Below are 20,112 nucleotides of genomic sequence, written 5' to 3' on the forward strand. Positions count from 1 at the left end.
AAGGTTAAATATATTTAGACATTACTAACACTGAGACAAATTCATTGTCCGTTCATTTTCTCCACAAGTTACTGGTATGAAATGCATACTTTTATTATTACGGTAGATCTCAGAGGCCAGATTGCTCGTTGAGTGGAAATACCTGGATTTAAAACAGAATTATGAGTTGTTCCGTGCTTCTCCCAATAACATACCAGCTGAGAATCAGCTCATGAAACAAACACACACAAGTGGATGTCAACCCAGACGGAATCAAAACAAAACAAAACAAAAACAAGCTCTTTGCACCTATTGGTATGTGATTCTCTGCCTGCCTTCAGCCCCGTGGTGAGAATGAAAATTTGACCTACTAATGTCTTACCAACCCTAAATGGGAACTGGGAGCAGGGCTCTGACACCAACACACTCCCTAAGCCTCAGTAATTCCTGCAAATGAATCAGAGAAATGGCAAGAGGAGCAAAGCTGGGACAGGGTTGGTTAGTGGCCGTGCCTGGCAAAGCACCACCAAAATCCCCAGTGTCCACCAAGAGTGTTAAATTCAAGGCGCAGAGGGGTGGAAGAAGTGTGACACATGAATCATGGTCACCTCCCTCCTGGGGTGCTTGAGCTGAGTCCAGGAAGCTTCTCTGTGAAGCGTGGGGATGATCCTCGTCCCGGGAATATTGCAGCAAGTGGGGATTGCAAAATAAGTCTGGAGAATACATCAGTGCTTGGGATGGATGAGAGGAACTCAGACCTCACCATCTGCACCCAGCTCCTGTGATTTCCTGGGAATGGCTCCTGAGCTGACTCCAGCCACGCAGAGATGGGCTTCAGACCTCAGGAGTTACCCTATGCAGCCCTCAGGGCATGTGTATCTATTTCGGGTGGTTTTCCATATTTTCCATGTCAAGTCTGTCTAGTGCCAGCCTTGGACTCCGTCTCCTGTGTGTGACAGCACCTCGCATCTCACCCAGTCCCTCTGCAAAGCCGCGTGCTCTCCGATCTCACCGTGGACAGGTGGCCTGGGTTAGCCCAAAGCTGCCGAGGAGCTGGCCCACGTGCCGAAGCTGACGTGGCATCCCTGCCATCATCATTCCCTGGGGAAACACACCTTTCCTGGGCAGCAACGGGGCATTTCAGCCTCTGCTCCACCAGTGTCAGCCAGATTATAGAAGACTTCTTGTTCCAATGAGCTTGGTGTGCCAGGTATCTGCACAGGAATAATTGCAGGCAGGATTCCTTCTCCAGTATTTGCAATAAGCCTGCTTTCAGGGGTGATTTTCTGCTGAATGTGAGCTCTCTTCTCCTACTGAAGCAGTGCCAGATCAGACTTCTCCAGTCTAAGCGAGCAGAAAAGGCTGTTTCTCCCCTAATCTAGGCATCAGACCGGTGTCTGGCATTTCATAGGGAGCTGCAGGACAGCAACGAGTTAAGCTGTTGCTCTGGTTAAAACCCAAGCAGGAGAAATGCTAAAAATTTAATTCTGCTCTATCCAGATTCCCTGGTAGGTCTAATGGCACGAGGCATTGTGCCATGCAGCCCCTCGGTGCTCATCCAGGCTGATGTCTGCCTTACCCTTTGAATTATTTGCAGTAAGTACAAATGTGTGCACTGCATTTTATCTCTTCTTTAATATTTGAACGGCTCTTTTATTTTTAATACTTTCCCTTTCTTTCTCCCCTCTGCCAACCTGGGAGTCAGGCTCTTTTTGGCATGGCTGTGCTTTCAGGGACTGTGAAGCAGAGAAGTGCTTTATCAAAGCCCTCTGCAACCCCACTCCGGCAGGGTGGCTTCATCTCTTCCCCTGCCCCAGGCAGAGGCAACAGTTTTCTCACAAAAAGGAGCAGAGATTCAGGCTGAAAAACCCTCCTTTTTCTTGAGTGCACATCCCCTTGCAATTCCAAGAGCAGAGACCAGCAGGATGCAGATTTTTCTCTCTGGCAGTGTCTCCAGCTCTTGCACCTCTTGTGTTACTTTGTGCTTGAGGTCCTCGTGGAGAGACTGAAGAGGTGAAAAAAAGCTAATAAAACCCTAGCTGTCATAATTGCAGATTCAAAGCCTGAGAATACGACACTACTGTCTGGCAAGCAGAGACCAGAAGAACCCAAGTATTGCTACGTGTTAAGCCACTCACCTCGCTCCTCAGGGCATGCTTCGTCATCACTGGGAATGCTTTGCAGTTGGCAAAAGGCTGGGGGTACCCCAGCAAGTGCTGATGTGTGCTTCAGGTGTGTAATCATATCCTCAGACAGCCTGCCAGCATGAAAACCGAACGAATTCGGGTAAGCGACAGCAGTCATGGAGTGGCTGAGGAGAAACGTCCTCCTTAACTCCTAAACTGTGGATTCATCTGGGCTGAGCCAGTGGTGTTGGCAGGTAGGAGGTTTTTTCATTTATTTCCCAACTCCCTCACACGTCTGCCCTCCACGAGGTTGCGGTGGTGAATCCAAGATGAAGGCGACACACAGACCAAGGATGTACCAGTGGCTGTATGTGGCTGTGCATCTGAATGGCTGTCGTGGGGATGTTGGATTTTTTTAAATATTATTTTATTCAAATAAACACTGCGGTCCTATTCTTTGATGGGCTGAAGGAGACATGGGAGTCTCTTTTTCCCAGACCCTTTTACTGGGAATCTGCATTCTCTTCTTAGAATGCAGAATAAACAAACCAGAAATTTCGGGTTTTAAAATCAAAATAAATAACTATTGTTCTGCCTTCCCCTTCACGGCCTCCTTCTCCTCCCACCATCTCCCCAGCTGCCTTCCCCTGCCCTGAGAGTCCCAGTCTTTGAGTATCAGAGTGAAATTTGGGGCCCAAATGCTGTGAGGATAACAGGGTTTAGTACTTAATGTGCTGCAGGGGTCTAAGCAAGCTTTCCAGGGGCTGCTGGGGAAGAATGAAGATAGAAACCCTCCATTTTACACTTTTTACTGTCCCTGTGCAACCTTCCTCTTGGCAGCACATCGCATCAGTGGCTATTTTTACAGTCCCTGCTCTTCTGGGGCCTCAGAGGCTGGGACAGGATCTGTATTCCCAAATTGCTGTGACCGGTGGCTAAAATGGGAGGAGCAGGATGCGAGGGCGTCTGGCATGGCAGGGAGGGGAAAAGGCCACTTGCACAAGGAAATAACAATCCTATACCCAAACTCCTGCCTGCTAGGAGAGGAATAATTTGGAGCAGGCTCTCCTGCTTTCCAGGTGATGCTTGTGTGGTGTTGTGGGGTGTACAAGCCTTTTTGTAGCTGCAGTGATGGTGGTGATAAATTGATGTGAAAGCCAGTGACAGCTTTTCACCAAATGTTGAATTTTTATTTATTTTTATCAAGGGAGAGAAAAGCAATAGGGCACTTGACTAACCAAGCCCAGGTTGGTGCTCGTGATCCTGTGGTACAAGAAATGGTGCCTGAGCTCTTATTGCAGCTGTGGCGTTGTGCTGTGCCTTTGGGAGATGCACCACAGCATCTCTCCTGAGACATCTGGCAGAGTCTGGGACTTTTTCTTATCCTGCAAATAAGCACACTGTATTGTGCTCCAAGGTCACAGAAGGGGCTCTGATACCCAAACTCCCTTCCACGTGGAGACTCTTTCCATGGTAATATGTAGGTTGGTAAGCTGCACCAGTTCTATCAAAAAATGATAAAAATGAGAGGATAAGACCCCTCACTCCCACTGGATGCAAATCAGCCTAAGACCTGATTTTTAAAAAAATATACATATTTATATATATAATCCTAAATAAGTATATAAATAAAAATCCATGGATGCAGACTCAGCAGACAATCTTGGAGAGCAAGCAGAGGAAAGTGTTGCTTAACATGTAACTAGAATCGTCCCTGGTGCAATGTAAGCTCATTACTACTTTGACTGTCTACCGTGACTGCTGAGGAAGGATTAATCCATTCTTTGTCCCGTATGTAGTTGAACGTTGTAATCATCCATCTTCTAGACTAAACAACCTTCATTCTTTCACTCTTCCCTCATAAATTGTGTCTTCTGGCCTTTCTTAGTGTTCCCTCTTGGACTTTCTCCAGTTAACTCACATCTTTGAGAGCTCAGTACCCGGGACTGCTCCGCATCTGTCGAATCGCAGCCTGCGTTTCTGGATCTGGAGGTCTGGGGTTCCCCAATGTGAGAAAAGTCTCTAATTTTCTTCAGACAGGATCTTCTGTGAAGCTTATTTTATTTGCGATTGCAATGGCAGGCATCCTGTCAATCAGGAGAGCATTTTAGTAAACAACTCATAACCTTTCATTCCCTATTACCCGATGCCTGATCACCTCCCGTTTCCTCATTGGCTGAGTACTACAGGTTCACAAGCTACCCGATGCTCCTCTATACCATATAGGTACAATTTTTCTTTTTTTCAACCCTTTAATTTCTCCTTTCTTATGTTTTGAGAACTTGTGATATTTGTTTTACTGTTCTCACACTGCTCATCCTCTTTTCCTCAAGCTTCTACCGTATTTTGGAACAGTGAGGCCTTCTGCTGTCCACTTCCCTACTTAGCATTTCTCCTTATTATGACTACACAGCTACCTTGGGATAAAAAAAAAGAATTCTCTGCTGCAAAAACACAACTTTGATTCTCAGTTCCCCCCTCTTCTTTTCTTACTCCCATTGTTGTTTTTGCACCTCTTCACATACCGCACTCTTGAGTTTTTCCAGCGCTAAGGTGCAATATTCTTCTTCGGATGTCACGGGGGATGACAGATATACAACACCATTATTATTACAATACCAACAAATAGTTGTTTGAGCCAATTCTATTCAGGTAACCACAAAGTTAGTTTCTCCCAAATGTTTCTAAATCCCCAGAAACTGTCAGCTTGAGCTATGTAGGATCTTGTTGTGGTTTTTAAATACTTTTGAGACCATTCAAATTCGTCCCATTTGATCTACATATATACAGCAATTAGTATTAATTACAGTGCACGCTCCTCCTTATGAGGTTATTAATAAATCTAATACTATTTGATTCTAGAGTACTATTTTTGCAAACTTGTCAAACTTATTTTCTAGTTCTTCAATTATAGCTGAGATATTTACAATAGCGTTTTCTAATTCAGTCACCATTCATTTTCTCCTCCCCCCCCCCCCCCCAGGTTTACTAATTTTTCAAGTATCTACATAAAGCAGAATTAATTTTCATTTTCAAAGTAGTAAATCTCAATGATGACAGTTGGATATTAGAGAACAGATATTTAGAAAATAGATTAAATATTAATAATATTTATTAAATTAATAACTATTTAATATTTATTAAATCAATAAATATTATTAGAATGTTAATAATATGCAATAGATTAAACATTATAGATAATATATAATAGATAAGAGCAGTCAGGCACCGGAATGGGTTGCCCAGGAAGGTGGTGGAGTCACCATCCCTGGGGGTGTTCAAGGAAAGGTTGGACGGGGTGCTTGGGGACATGGGTTATTGGGTGACATTGGTGGTAGGGGCGTGGTTGGATCAGATGATCTTGGAGGTGTTTTCCAACCTTAATATTCTGTGATTCTATGTTACGCTGATGAGAGGCTAGAGCCTGAGCTGGAAAACATCATGTGGAACACGGGAGGTGCAGGGCAGTCCCCGTGGCCAAGGGGCTGCCTTTCTATCAGGCAAGCCAAATGGCCCAGGGGAGCCAGCCCCACAAAAGGGTCCCTCAGCCCCCCCAGCCCTGCTACTTCCCCCACATGAGGACATCTCCCAGGCTGCTCCCAACACAGCCGCCTTTGGCCATGCATGGGCCACTCCATCACCGAGGCTTGCTGAGGTCACAATGGCCACCCCTGCCCCACCCTTGCTGCGGGCCCTATAAAAAAGCCCCCCTGCCGCTGGCCCGCCACTCGCTCAGCGACTGCGTCCTCTGAGAGCCAGCATCCGCGGCAGGAGGAAGACCAGAAGCAGCAAGGCGAGAGGCAGTCCTTGTTGGTGTGAGAGGACAGCGATGCCGTCCCCGGCAGCACCAAGGAGGAAGGCGGATGAGGAGAAGAAGAAGCGTCATGGGCGAAGGCAGAGCGCTGGCGGCACAACGGACACCAGTGCCCGAAGGAGCTCTGGAGCGCAGCCCTCCGACACGCGTAAGCGGTACCATGGGCACCGCAGCGACACGGGGAACGGGCAGGCCCCTGAAGCACACAGGGAGCGTGGGCCTTCCCCTAGTCACAACGGCGGCGTGAGGCACAGGCAGGACCATCAGCCAGCCAGCCGCAAGGACCACAGGCGTGACTACGGCACCCAACACAGTGTGGGACACAAGCATAGCCAGAAACCAGGTGGCAGCGTTGGACCCACAAAGGGAAAGGAAGCACAGAGTGGCACAGGACCTAGGCGTGGACGTGAACGACCCCATGGTTCGGCGCCCCGGCCTGAAAAGTCTCCTGACCAAAGGCATGACGTGCGGCCGTGCTCCAGGAGGAACGGACTCACACCTCAGCAAGTCCAAGCCATGCGCCGTCCTTCCCCTAGAGCAGACAGCGACTCGGGCCATGGGCATTACAATTCACGCAATGGTCGTGTGGGGCGAAGGCAGGAACATCGGCCAGACCGCCACATGGAGCAGAGGCGAGCCTACCGAGTGAGCCCAAACACCTACAAGCGGTACCATTGGCACCGCAGCGATGCGGGGAGCAGGCCATCCGCTCCAACACACAGCGACAGCCAGCCGGGGCCTTCCCATAGTCGCAATGGTTGCATGGGACAAAGGCAGGACCATCAGCCAGAGAGCCGCGGGGAGCACAGGCATGCGTATCGCGCGGAACACAGGGCGGGACCCAGCCGGGGCCATAAAAGAGGGAGCAGCGTCAGACCCACGCATGAAAATCAACCCAGCAGTGGCAAGAGAGCAAGGCGTGAAACTGGACGAGCCCCTGGAGCGGCACCCTGGCCGGAAAATATACGTGATGGAAGGCACCCCGTGTGGGCAGTCCCGAGCAAGGACTGGCTCATCCTTCTGCCCAACACGGTGGAGCCCATGGAGCTGGATCCACCAGAAGACGTGGAGGAACCGATGGAAGTGGATCCACCTCCACCAGAACAGACGTGGGACTCCCGCAGCATGTCTCTGCTTTCTGCTATCCAGGCGAACAAACAGCGTCGCAGGAGTGCCCGGCCAGCCCCCTACTCGTTGTCGCACCGGCTCCATCGCAAGCACTAGCGTGGAGCCCCCAAACACCGTGGACATCCCGCAGGCTTACCTGCAAGACATCCTGGCAATAAACCACTCTGTTGCTGATTCTCAGGGCTTGCGTGAGTGCTTCTTTCCCATCCCCCAGCCCTTGTGCGAGAGGTGGCAGCCCTTCTGCGCAGAGCCTCGAGGAGGAGCACGAGAGGACCCAGCTTCCTTCGGGCTGCTGCGCCGGGTGGCAGCAGGAGTCCCCGAGGGCCACCATGCACCTCTAACATTTGTGAAAATAGACTGAGGGGTGACAATAGGAGAGTGTGAGCAATTATAGGTGGCTAATTTATTGTATTAGGAGTGTGTTTCTACATCTGAGTAATTAGCAATGAGAGACATGGAAAAGGTTGAGGTACTCAGCAACTTCTTTGCCTGCGTCCGCACTGGTAGGCGGACTTCCCAGGTCTTTCATTTCCCTGAACCCCTAGATGGAGGCTGGGGGATCAAAGTCCCACCCACTGTAAGCAAAGAGCAGGTTGGAGAGCACCTGATGAATCTAAAGAGGTGCAAGTCTATGGGCCCTGCTGACATGAATGCCAGGGTGCGGAGGGAACTGGCTGATGGAGTTGCCAAGCCTCTCTCCATCCTAGCTGAAAAGCACTGGCAGTCAGGTGATGTCTCCAGGTATGAGTCCATCCTTTCTCAGCCGTTCTTGCTGTTGTCTCAGGAGTCAGGAGCACTTGTATCTGTCCATCCCACTCAGGTTGCAGCTTCAATTGTCTCCATGTTCGCATCAGATCCCAATCTCCTCCTCGGAATGGATGGATCAGGACTTTCAAGAGTGTGGTTTGAGCTAACAGTCCATGGGTCCTAAGAGATGACAAAGAGGATGACAGCCCAAGTATATAGTTCTTAAGAAAAGCATTTTTGTCTCAAACTGAGGTAATCCATTCCCTTTGTCCATGTACAGCAATCCAAATAATATTTCATATGGTGAAACTCCCACATCTTTTCTTGGTGCAGTTTGAATTCAGAGAAGTGCCAAAGGTAAGCACTTTGTTTTGGGAAGCTGAGTTTCCAGAACTTAGTCAATTACTTCTTTACTGTCTGATCCTCTCCACCCTTCCAGAAGAGGAAGGATGCCAAGGAGTGTGAAATTTCCACTTAATTCCTAGAGTCCACATTTGCCCTTGCAATATTTCTGACATAAAGTGATTTCCTTGATCAGAGTCAGTATTTTCAACAATTCCATACCTGGGAGTTCCTTGTTCTAGAATTACTTCAGTTACAATGTTCGCAGTAGCAAGTACTGAAGGGAAAGCTTCCACCCACCCTGACAAATGATCTGCCAAGACTACTAAGTATTTAAATCTACCAGCTCGAAGGAGTTCTGTAAAATCTACCTGTACACTTTGGAAGCGTTGAATTCCTGGTTCTCGCTCCCTTTGGGCTGAATGCAGATAATCTTCCTGTTTACTTTTTGACATACTACACACTCCTGCATACTCGTTCAGCTGGAGTATATACATTCCTACACATACAGATTTCCATAGCACAGCGTCACACGTTGCTTGAATTCCCCAGTGACCCTCTTGATGTAAAATGTTAATATTTGCCTCATTAGCACTTCATTCAGCATTTCTCTCCCATCATGGAGTATCTGTTTTCCTTTGGACTTCGTGATTCCTAATTCCTTAAAAACTTCTTTCTCTTAAAACTTCTTAGTTCTTTTAGTTTTGGGTAGGGGTAGCTCAACAATTCCCTGAATCCTCTCTGGATTTATTCTTCATTCCCGCTCAGACCCTAGATGCCCTAAATACCTGACTACTTTTTCTACTAATTTTAATTTATTTTCCAACTTTGTTTCTCACACCAAGGCACGTTTGGGGCAGAGATAAGTAAATTTGCCTCTTGGAGAATGGAAGTAATGAGAAAGGGCATGCCGGGGGAGGCATCCAAATGCCAGTGGCCTCTCCATCGGTGTGCCATCCTTGTGTTATTAGCACACGTTTTCTGCTTCCCAACAGCTTGCACCCAATGCGTGTAATCTTTTGAGATCCAGATCTCTTATTGCTGATCCCAGGGCCATGACTAAACTCAGCATTGTTTTGTCCAGCTCCTCGTCTTTGAGGGCATTTTCCTCCTTCTTCCCCCACAGCCTTTTCCTTTTCCCATCACCAATCCATACGGTTAATGATCTAAAGTCTGGGTCACAGGCACTTGAGCACAAGCTTTGAGCCTGGCTTTGGTGAGAGCAGCTGAACAAGGGACTGAACATTTATAGGGTCAGGAGCTCCAGGGGCATTAACATCTGCTCAGGCTCCATCTTCCCACATAGCCACGTCCCCTGCCACCAGAGGATGGCTAGGGCTGGCCTGGGACTAAGCAGTTGCTAATCTAATAGCTTAGGTTGCTCCACAGCTTTAACATTAATTTTTAAACATCTTTTCATTTATTTTAGGAGAATCCTACTTACTGAAAGGTAAGTGTTAGCTTGTTTTCTTTTTTTCTTTTTTTCTTTTTTTCTTGCTGCAGCATCCTCGTGGTGAGGACAAAGCCCAGTCTTCGTTTATGCTGGGAAAACTGCAGACAGGATTTGATTACTCGATGTGGATATCCCTACCTGGCAGCTAGGCGAAGTCCCCAAAAAGCAAACAGAGGGGAGCGAGGTGGTGTCATGAAATAAAAGCAGGATGGCCACGCTGCGCGTTGAGCCGAATGCTTTGCATAGCTGTGCTGTCAGCAAACACAGCGAGCCAGAGGTCAGGCAACCAGCCGCTAGCACGGCTTCTTTCTGAGCTCTTATTTGCCTTCCCATTTGTTATCTTGGACATAAAGGGGTCTGTAAGCCAGGGATTTGGGCAGTTAACCTCAAATAAACCCTAAAAGACCTACTTCACTGAAGTGTAACAGCGTCTGTTGAATTTAATGGAGCTGGGCTAGTTCTCACCAAGGGTGATTTGGACTCTGAAAGCTTGCTGTTTCCTGGAAGCTAATGGCATTTGTTGGTCATCTCTTTTGCTTTGCATGCAACTTTGATTACTGCCTTTGTCTGCTGGCTTTGTGCACGTCTCCTCCGCAAAGCGCGTGTGTACGTGAGTGCAAGAGAGGAGCTGGCAGCGGAGGGAAGGACCACTATCAAGGCAGGCGTTTGCTTCGGCTGTGAAGTCGCCTTTATACGCTCAGACAGACAGCAAATATTTGATGAGGAGCAAGAGAATCAGGCATGCTGCTTGACAAAATGGATAGCCCCGAAAGCGGTGCTGTGACTCACCCGCAGATCATTTAATAGCCTCACCCGGCCCTGTGGCTTCAAAACGCTATTTAGGATCAAAGCATCTTCCAAACAGTCGGGGTTGTTTCCTTAAACAAAACCAAATCATGCTTTATAAGGTCAGCGAGCTCCCAGAGAGCCAGTTGGTGGACTGCAGCTGCAGATGGAGCGCTGTGGCATGAAGTGAAACTGCTCGGAGAGGCCGTCAGCAGCTGGCACTGACGGGGAGAGCCGGCTGTGGGAGCCCATTTCTATTTCTCTTTTCTCCTTTCTACAGGTTGGTGATTCACTGATGGGTGAAGGAAACTCACAGCCACCAGAAGTCCCGCTCTCAGCTCTTGGCACAGAGTGGCACAGATCATTTCCAGCTCGACTCAACTTCTCGAGGTTTCAGGCTGGAAAATAAACCCTACCGTGGGTCACTGGGAGACAGGAATTGTATTTAAGCATGGGCTTTGGCCAAGCAAAAAGTTATCCAAATGTGGCTGTTCTTCTGCTCTGTGTAATGACTAGCAATTGAGAGATCATTGAAATAAAATACAAATCCAGCAATTTGGAGGCCCTGGAAGATAAAAAGCCTGACTGCATCTGTCTCGCCTCCTAAAAGCACCAAGCTGTTCACTGTTTGATACAGCATCCAGACGTGGGGCTTCTGATGTGAGCTGAGAGCAGCAAATCAGAGGAATTGAAGCATCCCCCACTCTGAGGGACAGCCTCTGGACAAAGACCAAAGTGGCCCCAGCTCCTGTGGGAAAGCTTGGCCAAGGACAGGCGGGAGCAGAGGGAATTCAATCTCTTTTGAAGCCTTATTTTTAATATAGGCGGATCCAAGCTACAAGCTGGGAATTCAGGAGGCTGTGTGCCATTCCCTGGTGATCCCTGGCATCCGGCAGGATTTATTTCTGCAGTGCTTCACCTTCCCAAATGCTGATGGCTCTCCTGCTGACTGCAGTACGCCAAGCCTGACCACCTCCCTAGGACCTCGGTGCAATCTCACATAGCTCAGGTAAAGGAGATTGTAGGATCATTAAGGTTGGAAAAGGCCTGCAAGATTATAGATGTACACACACAGGAGCTGACGAGGGACACAGCCAGACCCTCTCCAACACATACCCTCTGTTCTGAGCCTCTGCCAGCTTTCTGCCAGCCCAGGGTGAAGGACAAGGCGCAGCTGGCTGTGCCCTTGGGGACCTCTGAGCTCAGACAGAGCACACGAGGCGGAGAGATTTCTCCATCCCTCCCTGCTGAGCAGGGCAGGATGTTTACATGCTGCTCACCAGAAGGTACCCGCAGCCTGAAAGCCTCTTACTCAGTGCTGCCCGGTAATTGGGATGTCTCCCTGGCATGCCCAGTATCAGTGGATCCCGCTGAAGGCTGATGTTCCTAAACAAACCCTGCCTTTAAAGCCCGGCTTGCAACATCCTCCCAGAGGTTTCTTGCTTGACGTCATCCTGCTCAGAGCTCCTTTCAAACAGTCCCTTGTTAGCCCGGCACAGGGCACATCGCTGGGCGCCTGTTTCTTCTCCATCAGCGCTTGGGAGCCAAATAGCAAAGGGATTTATGAGACGTGGTGACCAGAGCCCGGAGGAAAACATTTGGTAATTGGAGAAGTGGCCTCCAGGAGCCAGCCGGGCTGTTTATCTCGTCCTCTGCCTCCCCAGGGGCAGCAGCTGCTCCGTGTCACCTCCGTTGCCCGAAGCCCTGCCCAGCCTCATTCATAAAGTCCCACAAAAGCCTTGTATTTGAGAAAGGAGCCCTGCGCAGCCCGGGCTGGGGCTCGGAGCAGGCAACCTGGCTTATCAGCATGAGTCTGCTGGTGGAAAGCACAGTGAGCTCCTTCATTCCTGCGGGCAAGGTCTGCCAACAGGCAGGCAAACACCAGCCCCAAATGCATCAGGCCATAAATGCAGGAGGCAAACACCATCTCAAGGAAGAAAGGAGCACAGAAGTGGTGCTGGGGAGCAGCAGAGCCCTGATCCAACCCCAGGAGACAGAGAGGAGGCAGCGATTTTCCAGCATGTGTTTTATTTCTGGGCTGGGGGTCATCCCTGCCCTGCTGGAGGAGCCCCTGGGCGGTGTAAATCAGCCTGCCCAGCCGTGCTGGCTCGCCGTTCGGGTGGGAAGCGTGGCTGCCACCTGTCTGCCTCGCTAACCGGGTCAGCCCCTACAGGCAGCCACCTTTTTATGGCCGCGGCGTCTGGCTTTCCAACATAATTCTTCCTTTCCCCCGTCCCAGACTCTCTGTTGAGTCTGGCCTCTCGCTCTCTGTAATTGAAATGTAAGCATTGCTGTGCATCAGACAGGCACAGGCTTTCTTTCTGTGTTTTTCCCCCCCTTTTTTTTTTCCTAATTTCTTTCATGGTGACCCACAGGAGCACGGCTGCAACTTTAAATACCTTCCAGCACCACCAGCTGAAATGAGGCTGGGGAATAGGGAAAATTAAAACATGTTTCAGAGGAGCACACAGGAGGAATACAAATAGGCAGAGAGAACCTGAATCCAGCATTTTGTAGGGTCTTGTGCAGAGAATAATACCAACTCAGGAGGGAATAGTGCCTGCAAGGGCAGGAGGAGACAGCTGTGTGCTATCTCCTTCCCCAAGTCCTACATGGACTCGACATGCTCCGGGGTGGGCAATCCTAGGCTCCTGGGTGTCTTTCAGCTCTCTCATCACACTGTGTTGTCTATGTGCTCCCCTCCACCTGGCAAGGACTTCTCCTCTCCTTTCAGAGCAGACACGTGGTCCCACAGAAGACTAAAGCCAAATGAAAGCCTGGACTGAAACGGCAGAAACTGGGTGCGCCCCCCGATGTTCTCCAACCCCAAGCAGAAAACATCGCATCTGCCTTTTCCTGGGTGGGAAACCATTCAAAAAAAAGCTGCAAATTCAGTCGAACTGAAAAGCTGCTAACTAGGGAAGTACGTGTTTGCTGCCCTCCCCTTGTTGGCTGAAGACTCATCCCCCAGAGCCGGAGCAGATGCCCTTTGCTCCTCGCTGTCGTGCATCACGTTTCCACCCAGGAAACGGGTCAGCAGCTCCCGCTGCCCTTTCCCAGGCTGAAATCAGCTCTGTGTCTTCAAAGAACAGAAATCATTCCCAGGTAGCTGGGGATGGAAAAAAACATACAGATGTCGTGCTCAGGGCCGTGTCCCGAGATACCTGGAGCCAGCAGAGCCGCAGTGATTTATGTGAGCCTTCGGCAGGGCACGGACCTCTCCCCTTGCATCTTGGTTAGAAGGTTGATCCCATCAAAGCCACTGAAAGGGAAGGAGCCCGATGGGATGGCATCCTGAAAACCTTACTACTCAAGGGTTTGGGTTTTTCTGCGTCCCATTTCTGCTTCTAGAGATTTGGAGGTGCAGGAGCATCTCGAGGATGCTGCCTGGTGTGAGCGATGCTGCTCAGTTAGCCCCAGGGGCGCAGCCCAGGTGTGCTGCACTGACATCCTGCTGAGCCACCATCCCTGATGGCTGGGAAAGGAATCCAAGCAAAAAACAGCGTTGGGGGTGCTGCTAGCAAGAAGATGAACTGCTTCAGTCAGGTGTGCATACAGCTCTGCCGGATAGCCCTGCTGGCCTCCTCTTGCCCACGGCTTGCTGTTCCCTGCGTGTAACCCCGTGTTTCCATGGAAGACTGTAAGACAAATGGATGTGTTATGGCCTTGTGTGTGTTAGGAGGTGATTACCCTGCAGGGTAATTCTGATCCTTGTAGCTGCAGCTGGGCAAAGGGAAGCCCACTGGTAAACAGTTCACAACATCAGGATTGCAACATCCCTCTCCGAGCAAGCCTAGTTCCACTTTTGCTCCCTCCTTCAAGGCTGCCTTTACCCAATGCCAGCTCACCAAGTGTAGCCAGTCCTTAATGCGACAGAAATGGGGAAAAAAATGCGATTAACATTTCCAAAAGAGGCTGCAAGCACAGGAATGCAGAGTGGGGTGGTTGTGGACCACTTTCCTCTTCTGGATAACCCTTATTCAGCGCTGAGAAATGTGTTTATTTGTACTTCGAGGCTGCTCAGCCCTCCCAGACTCGAGCCTCGAGTTCTCCCCACTGAAGCCAATGCTCTATTTGCATGAAACCTTACACAAGGAAGGAGTTTTGTTAGCTCTAGCTAGCCTTTCTGCTTGCTGTGGCGGGTGGGAGTCAGTCCCGGGCCGCCGGTTGTGCCGGCACCGCGGATTTTGCGGTGAAGCTGTAGCCTTGCCTACTGTCAGCTCGCATGGTTTCATGGTTACATCTTGCTCAAAATATTGGAAAATCCTGGTAATCGCCAACATCAGGCACTCCTGGTCCCCGTCAGCCCCCTGCCACCCCGTTGACTCCTAAAACCTGCAGGTTTGCGGTAATAAAAACTAGGAAATGGGGAGGTGCGAGGGGTTAGGCTCAAAGGCAGAAAACGTGCCGTGGCAAACGTAACACAAAATAGGTGTAATAAAACGTCAGGAAAAGATGTGAAAATAGGCGATGGGTTGAAAAACAGGCCTTGGTTTTTATAACTGGTAATGTAAACTGTCAGTGCTAAGGAAAACAAAGGCTGGGGTTGGAGGAAACGGCTGCCCTGAGCCTGCAGATGCTCCGCAGTAGGGGCGTGAAGCACACGTTACTGTTGGACTTCTCAGGAGCTTAAATAGCACATAATGTAAAGAGAAATTAACATTACTAAGCAGTATTTGTGGTTCCAGGAGCAGAAAGTGCACCGAGGCTTCCTGCTTGTCTGCTGTCTCTGTAGCAGGGTTTGTGCTGGCTCAGAAACAGGAGGCTGGATGTGCGCAGCTGGTCCTAGTGTTGTGCAATCTCTTGCAATCAGGCTTTTTAGTGCCCCTGCTGCATGAGGAGTGGGTAATAGCGAGAGGATGCTGCTGTATTTCATCTCTGAAGTGTGTCCAGGCTGGATCAAGCTTCCTGGAGACCTGGTGGCCGCAGCGGAGGGGCACGCGGCCTGCTTTCCCCTGGTTTGCAGCAGCAGAGGAAGGTTGGCACATGCGTTTCATCAGAGATGCCCTGCAGGGGCCCGGGCTGCAGGTTCACCAAGCATCTGGCATGTTCGTCAGGAAGCTGTAATTAAGCCCCCAGCACAGGAACGGTGGTGCGCAGGTCCAGCGCGACACTCACATAGTTGAGCAAGAGGCAGGTTTAATATCGGCTAGGCTTCCTGAGCCGGTCACTGCTCCCGGTGTGTTTGCACGTCCCCTGGGGAAGCTCCTTCCCTTCTGGAGAGCAGAACCAGAGCATGAGCCAGTTCGGTGCTTTGCACCTCCCGTAATTCCCCTCTTTTTTTTCACAGAGAAGCGCCCCCGAATGCGTGGTTACCCAAACTCGGGTAATTTCAGGGGTGCATCTTGTCCAACGAGGTGGAGTGGAAAATTGAAACTATTTTCCATGCAGGAGGGCAACCTATGGCCAAACCACCCTGTAAAACTGCGGCTGATTAGTCCAGCGCCAGTCGCTGTACGTTGACTGTGCGATGGAGGCGAGGGGCTGCGTCTGCGTTCAGTCGGGACAGATAAACTGCAGGCAAGCCAAATTCCTCGGCATGCCTGCACACATCCTGTGCAGGGCTGCAGTCTCACTGGGTGATCTCGCTTCAATGTGGCCTCAGGGATTAAAAGGTGCCCTTCCCTCATGTTTTGAAGCAATTTTCCCTCAAGAAATAATCCGGGTATTACTGGCTGCCATGCGGCACACTTTGCTAGGGAGCTCACATCAGAGTTAAGTATTGGGTGGGGGGGATTTTAAACTAAACTTACTGATTATCTGCCTGGGAAATAAGAGTTTTCAGAGCTGAAACTGCTTGCAGGAGGAATAGGTATTCCCCTGAATTAAAAGAAAACGTTCAAAAGGCACTGCTGTGATCTAAATTCGAAGATCTGTTTTCTGGGTAGAAACAATGCTTTATCCGGCTTGCACTAAAAAGCTGGAGAGCATTAAAAAAAAAAGTCAAAACTGAATCAAAACACATCTTGAAGCTATTATAGCGGAGTGTTTTGGATAATAGGCTTGTGAACGGTTGTGAGATACAAAGTTTTGCTGAAAATTTTGCTGGAAGACAGATGAAGAAATATCAAACTCTTGACAATTCCCGCAATGAAGGAACACGACTTTGCCATCGGTCCTGGTAGGTCTGAACGCCCTCCCCACCGGGTTAACCCGATGGGCAGACAGAGATGGGCAGCTCTGGGAATGGAAACCAAATTTCCAAATCCCATCAGGACAGAACGCTGTTCCTTTCCCTTCCTTCCCGTTCATGTTTTCCATACAAATCGTTCACACCATCTTCAGAAGGAAGAGATTATTTCAGAGAGGGGTGTTGGCCAAGATGACCTCCTCCGTCCCAAGTTTCCCCCATGATCCCTACACTGTGAGAAATGTGTGGGTTATTTCCTTCCATCAGACAGGCATAGGTCCTCTCGCCACTTGTGGAAATCTCTTCAGGAGCCATCCCTGTTATTTTTGAGACTTTGATGCCGGAGAGGACTGGATGGGCAGTTGGCAGAAGTTTTGTTTTTGACTTCAGAAGCGTCTGGACTTGCCCTGGTGTTTGTGTCTCTGCAGTCTGACTCAAGCCCTGCCGAAGCCAAGGGGAAGCGTCCCAGTAGCGTTGCAGATATAAAGTTGCCACTCTCAGAGGGATAAACTGGTAGCACATTGTCTCATCAGTGTTTCTCCTTTCTGATCTGCTGGTGAACTTCCACCAAGCAGACTTTATTTTAACGACGGTTATTCAGGCGTACACAAACACATTTCATCCCGCCGATGCTCCTCAGATGACGCACCCTGCAGCACCATCAAAACCCATTTTGGCACCGACGCCGTACCCATTGCACACAACCTTCTCCACCTGCCAAATTCCCTTCCCTTTCCTTGGGCAGCGGCTGGGCTGTGCCTATTTGCCTCTGTTGGCTGCTCTGCTATGGCTCTTGCTAGTTTGGCTGCCTAAATCTCTTTATTTTTTTAATGCTGCTGGGATCCCCCCTTGCCAAGGGTGCCCACAGCCTCGATGGTGTCTTCCTTTCCTAACCCAAATACAACAAAATAGTCAACGGAATCTATTACTCTGAGAAAATGACTGTTGTTATTGAAGGATAAGGATAAAGTTTATAGGGGGAGGTAGGACTTTGGATGAGATCAGCTGATAGTAAAACCAGACAAGCTTTTGGCCGTGCAGGTCTTTGCGCAGGGCACTCGGCAGAGGCCGGTGAGCAGATTTCTCCATGGCCTCCTTGTGCAAGGGCAGCTCCCTCCGCAAGGTTTGCGATTTGTAAGCCAAGGAAATGCTTTCAGAAAGCCATAACTTGCATAACAAGGACTCCCTGAGCAAAAAAAAAAAAAAAAAAAAAAAAAAAAAAAGGCTGTTTGTCTTCAAAGAAATACTTTTGGAGAGCTATTTTGTGGTAAGTCACTCAACATTACTGATCCTCATCAGATTAGAAAAGTACAGGCTTTCCCTCCAGGAAAAGTATGTAAGCGTTGGAATTTCTAACGTTAGAAATGATTGAAACTGAGGGGTTTGAAATGGTAATTTTTCCTATGGCTGAAATTTAGTAGACGACAGTTTTCTTTCCCATGTCCGTTCTCATTACTTATCAGAAGTGCAGGCGTGATTTACATCCCTCCCGAGCGGGGTGGAAGGGCTGACTCCTGCCTCCCACCTCCTCCGCCTGCTGCTGCTCAGCCTTTCCCAAACACCATCACTGCCACCTTCTGCCTGTGCTAAGCTCACAGCTCAATTTGTTTTTCTTATCCTGCCAGATTCGTAGCGTGTGTCCTAGTCAAGTGTGGAATACAAAGAAGAAACCACGTGTGCACGGTCACGTTGGTCTGTAAATTGAATTTGTTTCTAGCTGCTCTCTATTTCGGCTGCTGGTTGCCTTGTACATAATTCCTGCCTTCCACTGAGAGGATGGGAGCAGTGCATTGCTGCTCCTTTTGACCCACAAAACCAAAATACTTTGCTCAGACACTGGCCAACCATTAGCCACAGGCATTTGTTTGCCCAGGTTTGCTCGACAGCCTGAGCGATGCCGGCAGGGGCTGAAGTAAGCAAAGGGAGGCTGGGGAAGGGAAGCTTTGGCTGTGGGTCGTCATAGGTCTGGGTCTCTCCCATGAGTTCAGAGAAGCTGCCCCGATTCATCCCTGATGGTTTCTGTTCCGGGTTGTTGTATGAACTGGGCTGATCGTGTCTGTGACCCCTATGGGCTAGGAAGAGGACACCCAGGTGCCACCTGTCTGTGGCTTATAGACAGATGGAACATGCCTTTTTGTTTCTTTTCTAGTTGAAGTATCAGTTAACATCACTTCCAGGAAGGAGCAGAGACCCTTTCGCCAGCCCTGGGAACCTCTGAAGGAGGTGGGCTCCCACCATCTCCTGGAAAAGGCCGGAGCAACTATCAAACGTCCAACCCCCAGCTTTTGTCAGAAAGCCGCTTCTCCCAGGCGTGAGAGACTTCGTGCACCCAAGAAAAGGTTGGGAAATTTTTCCCCGCACCGTACAGATGGTTTCCCGCGGCACGGCTAGGGGAACAGTGGCATCTGGTGTTCGCTCTGCTGTCCTACAGCCACCAGCTGGCTGCTTGCAGGTTTCACCGGGTGCAGGCAGGACTTGGGGCCCTGGTGGCACCCGAGACCTGGAGGGTGTCAAAGACATCTGCTCAGGGGTGCTGCGGGGTGTACGGGAGGCTGAAACCCAGCTAAACGGCAGCTAGGGGGTGGAGGGATGTCCCCTGTGTCTGCACTGCTTTCAGGATCTGAGCGTCTCCTCAATTTAGTCTCATGTTTTCAAACACCCCAAATGCAAACGCTGCCCAGGAGCCTCTCCCCTGCCAGTGTCTGTGATTTTAATTCACCCAAAACTTGCAATGAGTTTAGCTTGGAGATTTTTGTGTGTGCTTCTTTCCCCATCTTTGTTCTTGCCTTTATACAGGAAGGTCCCACTGTATCTGCTGCACACGCACGGGCAGCTTTTTCTCTCTTAAAGCCTAAAGATATTTTTTAAATAGGACAGAGCTGTGTTAATAGGAACTGAGGAATATCTGAATGTTGTGGTGGAAATAGCAGAGCGAGTGCATGCTGTACCTGTGTTCCAGGTGGTGCATCCTCTACTGCCCATCTCTGGGGCACAGCCAAAGCCTTGCTGCAGGACAAACTGAGCCAAGCTTCCTTCTCCTGCCAGCACAGCAAGGAAGCCCAAATCCGAGCAAACCAAAAGGAAAAGCTGTGTTTCTCCCTGTAAGTTCTATGCAAATTAGAAAAGAAAAATTACTCTCTTCATTTTGGTAACTGAAATTCAGTTTGTCAGTCTGCACATGCACAAAAGACAGGGTGTTTCCTGCTGAGATGGACAGAACAACCAGCCTGAGCTTGGACCTGTGGGGAAACAATTACTGCTGGTTTTCATGTTCCAAGTTGTCGAATTTCTTACATTCACCATCCTTACACTTAACCAAGGGCTATTCTGCAATATTTGCACTATCCTCTTGGCCAAGTTTAGGCAGAAGAGCTGGGATTGACACGAGATGACCGGTACATAACTTGGTGCATGAGTCCCTCAGCCTGGTCACTTCCCCCTGCATCACAGGAGGGAGCACAAGGCTGAGGAGCACCTCAGGTGGCTTTACATAACACATAGAGGTACAAAATGATAATATCCCAGGGGCTGGCTTTTGCATGCTGGTGTGTGCCTTGGCACGGGTTTACTCGGGCCGCCGGATCTCCCTGTTCTGCAACAGTTTGTT

At 49.5% G+C, this 20,112-nt stretch overlaps 1 long non-coding RNA gene across 4 annotated transcripts in view; it reads left to right on the plus strand.

Annotated features, from left to right (window-relative positions):
* Positions 1-19,593, plus strand: part of LOC118170029 — a 49,491-nt gene extending 29,898 nt beyond the window's left edge. For all 4 annotated transcript variants that reach the window (XR_004752440.1, XR_004752442.1, XR_004752441.1 and 1 more), the window contains 5 exons: positions 4,018-4,114; positions 9,566-9,590; positions 15,350-15,353; positions 18,655-18,844; positions 19,465-19,593. This is a non-coding gene — a long non-coding RNA (uncharacterized LOC118170029). The remainder of the gene's footprint in view (positions 1-4,017; positions 4,115-9,565; positions 9,591-15,349; positions 15,354-18,654; positions 18,845-19,464) is intronic.
* Positions 19,594-20,112: the final 519 nt, after the last annotated feature.

Source organism: Oxyura jamaicensis, chromosome 7 (assembly GCF_011077185.1).
Source record: "Oxyura jamaicensis isolate SHBP4307 breed ruddy duck chromosome 7, BPBGC_Ojam_1.0, whole genome shotgun sequence".
Lineage (NCBI taxonomy): Eukaryota > Metazoa > Chordata > Aves > Anseriformes > Anatidae > Oxyura > Oxyura jamaicensis.